The following is a 9,018-nucleotide window of genomic DNA, read 5'->3' on the forward strand; positions in this document are numbered from 1 at the left end:
GATAGTAGACATTTCAAATGAAAGCCGCAAAGCGAATGCCGTGAACGTGGAGAGGAATATAGAATCTTATTACAGAAGAAGAAGAAGAAAAAAACACACACACAGACATACACACATGGACCGATTATTCTCATTTTGCTAGTAGGACGAACTACAACTAGAGGCGTACATGAAGAAGAAACAAAAAAAAAACCATGGCCATCCTTAAACAAAAAAAGAAAACAAACAAAAGCAAGTTAGTTACGAGTATTCGCTAGCAAAAGGTGAACGCCGTAAGAATAAATTGGTGAATTGGGATCCAAAACAAATATTGTGAATGACGTTTAAGCGGACAATTTATCGGCCCAGTCAATCCTCACTTCTCCACACACTCCCACTGCTCTAGTAACGCCCGCCTCAACCCTTTCCACCTCCTTCCCCCACCCTTCATCCTCTCCATGTGTGGGTGTCCATTTTGTTTGTTTCGAAACAGCTAAAGACAGTATAGGAATATTTGCGAGGCAGTTGGAAGCAAACTAATCGTTATATCATTATTATGACTGTAAAATAATACAACTATGCCGACCAATCACTAATGGTCGGGATGAGGAGATATGAGCAAAAAAAAGCGAACGCAAAATGAACTAATTGGTCTGATATAAGGTTAGCCGCTAGTAGAGGGAAAGAGAGAGAGAGAAAGGGAGCGAAAATGAAGCAAAATATGCAGAGAAGTAGCAGCAGTAGTAGAAGAAACATGCAAAAACAAATTACATAATTGTGACCGTACCGTGTATGTGTAGATTTTGCCATTTTATGTATAGGTTGTCATATATCTCACACCATCTCATCCCCCCTCCCCCCAACCATTACCAGGTTTACGTCCGGATGCCGTTTGTATGCGTGCGTTGCAATTCGCAGCTAGTTCGGCTTGACTGTTTTTGTTTCGAGGAAAAAACCAACAAACAAATCTTGCTTAAGTTTACGTCCACTACACCCCTTTCCACACCCCTACCCCGTTTAGCATGATGTATAAAACCGAAACGAAACAAGAGCATGATTTCTTACATAGTTGTATTCAAGATCAATGGATGCCAAAAAAGAAAAAAACAAAACAAACAAATAATAAGAAACGAATGTTGGAAGGCAGAGAATGAGGCCACCATTAGGGAGAAATAATAATTCAAGGGCAAGGGCATGGTAACGTTTTGGTATTTGGTGAACGAAAATCAGCACGGACAAGGTGTTGATGGTTCCTTCCTCATCACTGAGCAGAACACTGGTTAAAACACAAGAAACAAAAAAAAACAACAACAAACAGAACAAACTTTAACTTCTACCCCTTCTATCACAACGCCTCCCGCCTCCCCCTATTTATGGAAGGAAAATTGTAAACAAATAGTGTTGTCATAGCCATGAGATTACTTTCACTATAACGATATAACCGGATGTAACACGGAGCGCATGCTCGCACACTCCCGCCCCTCTCCTTCCCAGTATCGGTATATATATATACATATATATGTATATATATAAAGATGAAGGCGTATATATACATACATATATACATGCTGGGAATACATATATATATATAAAGATCTATATGAGGTATATATTTTACCCCCTCCCCCGCCCGTACCACACATCGAGCGGGTCTGCAGCCGCGCATGTGTGTGTGTGTGCGCTACCACGTGCAAATCTTGCAAGCAAAAAGCAAAACGGGGACGGATACGATAAGGCGTAAATTTTAAAACAGTGTAAATAAAAAGAAAATGTGACAAATTTTTGAAATTAATTAAGACTAGGCTGTAATTTAGTGACACGAAATCGAGGAAACAGGAATAAAGGAAGAACGTAAACGGATGTGATGTGGGTGAGAGTTTTGTGTTTTTGCTACCACTGTTTTTATTTATTTTTTTGTAGTTGACATAATTTCTTTCCATTTGACATTTTAACACTTTCTACATGGTTTCATGCTTGGTAAATACTCTTCTCAAAAGCACAAACACTGGGCGCCTCCATCGTCCATCTCCATGCCGGAGGCAATCTCCAGAAGACTTATCGTACGGTCCAGAGTCACACTATGATATGTCCAGTAGTGCTCTATGACATCTATGACGCTCTATGCCACATTTATCGATTTTGGGGTTAGAAGCACATCCATCTCGAAGATCCGCCACATTTACCCATTAAGCTTGTTTTATCATCACTGCATCATTGAAGATACAGAAATCCTCTTAAGATTAATTATTCTTGTAAGTTTTACGATTTTTTGAAAGCCGTCTAATGTTTTCAATAACTTTTCATTGAAGATTTATAGGACGTACTCTTCACAAAAGCTCAAACACTAGGCGCCTCCATGGTGATTCGCCAAGTTAAATCATTGAAAGATAAAAAAATACAATTGCTTGCCTTACTTACTTACTAATAAATCCAGCGCTACAACCGCTTAGTGGCCATGGCAAGAGCCCTCTAAACCGCTCACGATCGAGTGCCATCGTCAGCACGTATCTCAACATGTTGTTGTTGACTTTTGACCCAAGATGGATGAAGTTTTGAAGAGATGGTGACGACATCGAAAGTCCGCACACCTATTTGTACCCCTGCGTAATTTAGGATTTGTCAGCAAGGCCACTGGTGGTGCCACCATCAACTTGGTTTTGATGCCACACTGCCAACGGTTCCTTTGGTGTAAGCTCTTTTGCTTTTACCGGCGGATACTTTGGCTCAATCTCCTTGCACCGCATCTCCTACAATTTTGTGGCCGGCCATTTTGTGTTTTTAATTTAAAAAAATTTAGTTCATTTTAGTCGCAGTATTTGGAATACTGCCGAAAGAATTATGTGTGTGGAATAAATACTAGGCCAGAATCAGTGCAACACCCGAAGGTATGCAATTAATTGTTTCAAAAAATGGCGTTCGACAAAATTAGCCAATTCCTTTCTAAAACATAAACATATTTCTTTAAACTGAATGGCATGCAGTGTTGTTTACGGTAGCGCAACGGTTTTATTTCGAAAATAAAGCTTTCCAAAGCTGTTAAACACAAAGCACTTGAAGTTTTGTCACAAGTCAACGAAGCCAAAAATTTGCCGAATTAAATGTTTTATTTTCATAATAGCACGTTTACGTACGCAAAAATAATAATTGTTTTTTATTCAACCAACTTTTCAATCAATTTTTATTCATTTCCATCTCTGCCTCAAAATAGGCTTCAGGTTCGACTCATTTGACGAAAATTTCTTCCCAGTGAGCATCCTTTTGAGATCTGGGAACTGGAAATAGGCGCTGGGAGCCAGGTCTGGAGAATGCGGTGGGTGGGAAAGCAATTCATAGCCCAATTCATGTATATTAGCCATCGTTTTCACTAATTTGTGACACTGTGCATTGTCTTGATCAAGCAGTAAAACCCTTTAAAGTAAATTATCAGTATATTGTGTTGCTAAAGATAAGTTAAAGTGTTTTTTAATGTTTGGGCCGTCTTTTAATAACATTTTTTTCTGGTCCCGTGTGTTTCAAACGTTGATTCCGGGAGATAACAACGGCTGCAGTGGAAGCGTCGTCTGTACAGTCATGTGCACAGCGAGGGAAGGTTGGTATCGGACAGCCGTTTATTTCTCGTTTTCGACTGACAACAGTGCAATGGAAACTGTGCAAAAGTGAATAAGTAAATATTGAGTAATATTAAATATTAAATATTGTAGTAAATATTAAATTATTAATATTTACTAAATATTAAATATTAAATATTGAGAATAAAGTTATGTATTACGATAAAGTTACGATAATACGTATTTGCCGATTTTGACAACTGATCAGAACAATTTGTCACAGAAAATCTTCCTCATAAGCTGCTCAAAAGCACAAACACTGGGCGCCTCCATCGAAAATTGCGAAATTTTCTATTTTAATAGTTTAAAGGCAAAATTAATTGATTGAAAAAAACACACACACAAACAGACAATTGCTCACCTTTCCATCCTGCTTTTCATCTACCACCAGGGAAGAACTACAACAAACATCGATTGCTCTAGTGTTTAACATATGATAATGGTAAATAAGTATATTGTTTTATTCAACCATAACACGAATCTTCGGTGGTAAAATACACACATTTATGTATATATAATATTATGCACTTTCCTATGTTCAAATTATTGTTGGATAGAGTGTGACGATTTCTTCTTCTTCTACTTCTTTGCCATTTTTTGCATAAACGTTTAAACCGGGGTTTACCATGCATCATCAAATTGCCAGAGTTTATTCATATGCTTATCTGAAAGTTTTTAACTATTTTTTCTGATTGCTGTTTGATTTGTATTTTTATCCTTTCTTAGTCATTTGTTTTTGTGTTTTGATTTTCAAAATATTCTTTTAGCATCTTTGTCGTTTTTTGTTTTGTTTATTTTGTTGTTAGTACAGCTTCTGTTGCGAAAACCCTTTGCTGTTTTAGTCTGTTTCGTTATGTTGTCTTATGACGTGTTGTGGTTGTGGTGAGTGTTGGATACTATTATTGGTTTGCTTCAAAAAACGGTGTAATTACTGTGTGCTGCTGTGTGGAGGTCTTCTTTTTTATAAATGAGTGTTGTGTTTGTTCCTTTTTTTTTGTTTACTGTGTTTTTTATCCTTTGATATACATCGTAATCACATAGAGTTGCAAATGTCGGTTATCAACAATTAGTAGATATAGCCTTTACCACTTGCTCAATGATGGTTTTGCTTCGGTTTTCGTTAATCTCTTAGTATAAGTATATATATATATATATTTCTTATATATATATATATCCATATATGATTTGTTGTACAATGATGTGTCATTTTTTTCAAGTTTTGTAAACATTCATCAACTAGTTTATTGTATAGATCTTAACGCTAAATGTAACAACAATCAGTTTACGCGTTGAGAGGAAACGCTGGTTAATGTACTAGGAAAACCCTTTGAATCAAAAAAATATACCCTTTTGTTTTGTTTAAAGATGTTAACAGTAAATTCTTAAAAATATTTTGTTCTGTTCCGTGTGGTTTTTTTTTCTCTTTTACTTTTTTGTTTCACCCATTTAATTCACTCCTTCACTAGGTATACTATCAACATTTAGTGAGATGTTACACGATCTTTGTTTTTTTTTCTTGTTGCGCATTTGCATTTGCAGTTAATTAATCCCGCTTCATTTCATTCCACTACCGCACGCGGTTTGCTTACATCGTCCTCCATTTCGTTCACTTGCACGCGTACAAAAACCGCCTTTCTCACAGGCGGTTCGAATAAATGAACGCATCCCGTTTTGTTTGCTTTGTTTGGGATTTAAGGTTACGGAAATTCGGAACAGTACGGTATTGTTTTGATATAACCTTTTTTTTCCTTTCAGTTTTATATATTGTCACGATTGATGAAACTTTGCTTCAATAGTTTCAGATTGTTACTATCTGCGTATGGTTGTCGGCTGCTTGCAGCAGTGCTGGGGATTAATGATTTTTCCTTCTCCCCCAAAAAAAAAAACACACACACACATATGCAGCTAATTCACTAACGCGTTCACTGTAGGCGAGGGCTTTTTGTCGGTGGTTTCATTGGGCGCAAAACGGCAAATTCAAGTAGGCGTTTTGCCAGTTTGCTTCTGGTAGTTTACTTTAGTTTAGTTTTGTTTTGTGTGTGTTTTTTGGGGGCGGGAACTGAATTGGGAACCACTTTCGAATGGAGGATTTGGTTAAATATAGCAAATAAAACTGATTTTTCTTACGGCAGAGTTCTGAGTCTACATCGCATCGTAGAGTACCATTTCTGTGTCGCAATGCACCAATTCTTCAACGCACCTGTGTAAACAGATGCTGCCAATCGACTCAGCGACTCAGTGACGGAGATTTCAATCACGAATCGTGAGTGTCCCAACGCAGCAGAGATGGGAAATTTTATTCTTTTCAAGGATTTAAATCTAAGTTAAAGAGTTGGAATGAAGATTCAACTCTTAAACTCACTCTTCAAGAGTGTCGCAGCCTTCATCTCATGATTTAAATTGTGAGTTAACTCGCGATTTAATTCTTCACGGCCACCTTTAAATCGTGACTCTTGTGGGAGTTTAATCGCGATTTAAATCGTTCGCCATGAAGTATTAAATCGAGAATGAACTCCCACAAGAGTTAACTCTTTGTAACTCCCACAAGAGTTAACTCACGATTTAACTCGTGAGCTGAAGATCCTCGTGATTCAATGCTTTGTGAATGAGTTACATCGCAAAATGTTATAAATACTCTTCTTGGGGAATTAACTCACTCCACACTCACTCACTCACTCACAAGATCAAAATCATTCATTCATTCTGAACCATTGTGCACATCACTACAACACCTTTCGGCTATTTTTCTTCTAGTTGTTCTGTAACAGGTTTAGGTGAGTCGATTCATTCTTTAGCTATTCAATTCATGCGCAAGCTATTCAACTCGCGAGCTATAACTGTTTACGGTGAACATATGAGTTTAGTAACTCATTCTAGAGTGTTTTCCACTTCTTCTTTTCATTTAGTCAACCGAACTCCACAATGAGTCAGTTAAGGAGTTAAACTCCTTTAAATAACTCACTCAGTCTGATTCAACTCACCCTAGTGAGTTGGTTTTCTTTTCCCATCTCGATGCAATGTGACCCAGAAGCGATAAATGGTGCGATACTGTCAACTAAATGCTGTTACAATCTTGATTCCGTCGCGTGCAAACGATGCTACAGCGCGAGACTCTGAGTAACTCTGGAACCTGGAAGTATTCGCGGAAGGTGGCTGGGCATGGGAACAATATGTACGTTTGCATACAGCGCTTTATGTGCTGTCCGATATGTTAGCTATAATAACTTGAGATATGTTAGCGTTTTAAAAATACTGAAGAACAAAGTTGTCCAAATCGCATTTGTATCAACACGCATATGAATGTGCACTAATGTGATTGTGTTTGCAACCCGCACATACACCGATTATCTGTCTTCTCCTGCATCACTCCCCTCTCCCCCACGTATATATATAAATATTTAGATGCTCCGGCCGAGAAACGAGCTTACAAAGAGGCGATATCAAATCAGTTTACACTATGCATTTAACAACCACTGCTTGGTGCCAGTGAAACACCGGCGTGTGTTGGTGGGAGGACTCTTTTGCTGCTATCTATGTCACGATTGTCGGTTAAGATGTACTGCTTACGTTTAATCACATCCAAGAATGAAGTAAAACGGTATATTAAAGTTAGTTTTTGTTTGTTTTTTTTGGCAAACGTCACTATGTGTTTTTCTTCTTCTGATTTCGGTTGAACAAACTGTATGCCCTCGGCGAGTTGGAGTCGCGTATCAGTTAGGGTGGTTCCCGTGGCATGCGTGGCAGATGCTGCATAACTTCAGCACCACCTTAGTTCACCCCCCTTCCGGCTAACAACGGTAATGTCTAGCGCGCACACGCTCTTTGGGCATCAATTCGGTGCATTTGCGCATCTTGGGCTTAATCTCGCCTTGTTCTAGTATCGGGTTTCTTTTACACGCACACACATATATATTTATATAGAAAAAAGAACCTGTTGTGTTGTGTGTGTTTGCAAGTATTTCTTTTACACACGGTACGCACGGGCACGGGCACCTATCTCTACCATTGCAGTGCTAGTCGCACAGAGGACGCGAGAATCGATCGAAACGGAAGTGAAGAATGTTTGCGTTCAGCTTGTTGTCCTGTTTAGGCTGCTCGGCAGTAAACGGTGGGTGAGAGCTTTTCTGGAGGTTTTCTTTTTTTTTAGCCTTCCTGCTTATACTACATCCTATACCTAAAGGTTGTAAACGTCAGATGTACGGATAGAACGGTTGAGTGGAAAAACAACGCAATGAATCCTGGGTTATAAACGGACTGCAGGTTATGGTAGAGATAAGTACACCGGTCTCTTTTACTCGCTTTTTCTTCATCTTTCTCTCTCTTTCTTTTTTTCTCTCTTTCTCTCCCTTCCACACAACTAGCGACTTTCACTTGAGTACATGCAACTTTTAGACACTTACAAGTATATCTAGTCTACAAGTAAACGCTGTAGATGTAAACATCTGACGCCTAGTGACGCACACTAAGATTCACGTGCCGTATTGGGTATGAGGTGGGCAAAATTGCTCTCTGTGGAATCCGTACTCTTTAAACACCGGTGGATCGAACGTTACAGTATCGCAGTTTCATGTTGCTTTAGTCTCACGTAACCCGTTTTTTTTTAATATGCGAATGTACTAATAAACGGTTGTACTGCGCGTCACTACAAAAAACCTAGCGTTGGCACAGTGGAGGAACGAAAACCAAAAAACAAAAAAAAAACCTTAAACGGGTATTTTGTTTTTTGGTTGGGTATTCTGAACATTCGGGACAAAAGGTGGTCGGCTCTAGAGAAACGGTAAGTGCAATGGGGTTTTTTTTTTACGCAATAATGGGTTATGGGGTTGCACAAATATTACGATGCTAGAATATTTAGTACGGCTTACGGTTTAACGGTTTGTTGACTGTTTCTTTTTTTTGTTCTGTTTTGTTTGTTTGTTTGACACCGGCTCTGCGCGGTGCACAAAGCATCAAAAAACGACAAACAAACAGCGTGTATTGCTATAAGTGTTGAGATTTGTAGAAAAAAAGGTGTGAAAACGTAAACAGCAAATACGCTAGAGATACACAACGTACGAACATGCTTCTTCTTTGTCTTCTTCTTTGTTTAGTATTTTTTTTCTTCTTCCATTTTAGCCTAGTAAAACTTGTCACGCTATCGGTAGATGTCAAAAAGGCTATACTAACATTGGTGGGATTGGTAAATGTTAATTGTTTTGCGCGCGCCAAACCGCGCGTGTCGACGTGTCGTCTGCCGTTGCAGGGTTTCTGCGGCCAATCGGGCATCGTAAATCCACTGAATGCCGCCATCAGCAGTCACGTTGCCACCGTACACCCACAATTCGGCAGCGTAAACTGAACAATTGTGTTGACATCTTGGAAACGGTCACCGCAAATATTGTACATGGCCGTTTCGTTTTCTTTTGATTCTGGCCAATCACACTGGCTCCAG

This window comes from Anopheles marshallii, chromosome X, assembly GCF_943734725.1.
Source record: "Anopheles marshallii chromosome X, idAnoMarsDA_429_01, whole genome shotgun sequence".
NCBI classification, from domain to species: Eukaryota; Metazoa; Arthropoda; class Insecta; order Diptera; family Culicidae; genus Anopheles; species Anopheles marshallii.